At 64.9% G+C, this 427-nt stretch overlaps 1 protein-coding gene across 1 annotated transcript in view; it reads right to left on the bottom strand.

Annotated features, from left to right (window-relative positions):
* The window catches only part of Trim3 (tripartite motif containing 3), a 24,954-nt gene extending 24,533 nt beyond the window's left edge, over window positions 1-421 (bottom strand). Inside the window, exon 1 of the mRNA XM_010644290.1 lies at window positions 295-421. The gene's annotated coding sequence lies outside the window, so the exon portion shown is untranslated. The remainder of the gene's footprint in view (window positions 1-294) is intronic.
* Window positions 422-427: the final 6 nt, after the last annotated feature.

Genomic DNA, 427 nt, shown 5'->3' with positions numbered 1-427 from the left:
GGAGCGGAGCAGGGGGGCGGGGGGGGGGTCTCCAGCCTGGCTGCTGGGCCTGTGGGTGCTCACGGAGGGTGGAGGAAGGAGCAAGTGGTAGAGGTGTCAGCACCAGGGAGAAAGGAACCCTTCGGACAAGCTGGGCCACAAGATTCCAGAGTCCCACTCAGCAACCCCACCCACCCTTCCAGCGCCTCGGCCGCAGCATTCGGCACCCTCCGCCAACACGCGCCTGCTCCCGAACCCGCACTCCTAAAAGGATCCCTCAGCCATCCACCCGCGCCCCCCCACACAAACACGGACCTCACGTGAGCAGCCACAGCCCGAAGAATCCTCCCGCTGTTCTCACGGACAGGGACACGCCTCACGTGGACACAGACTGGAACAGCTTTTGAAAAGCATCCGCGCCCTCACCCACAGACGCTCGGACAGACAC

The sequence above is a fragment of the Fukomys damarensis genome, unplaced genomic scaffold (assembly GCF_012274545.1).
Source record: "Fukomys damarensis isolate Sample0158 unplaced genomic scaffold, DMR_v1.0_HiC HiC_scaffold_16, whole genome shotgun sequence".
Classification (NCBI taxonomy): domain Eukaryota; kingdom Metazoa; phylum Chordata; class Mammalia; order Rodentia; family Bathyergidae; genus Fukomys; species Fukomys damarensis.
Note: the sequence above shows the minus strand (reverse complement) of the source record. Positions and strands in the feature narration are given on the sequence as shown.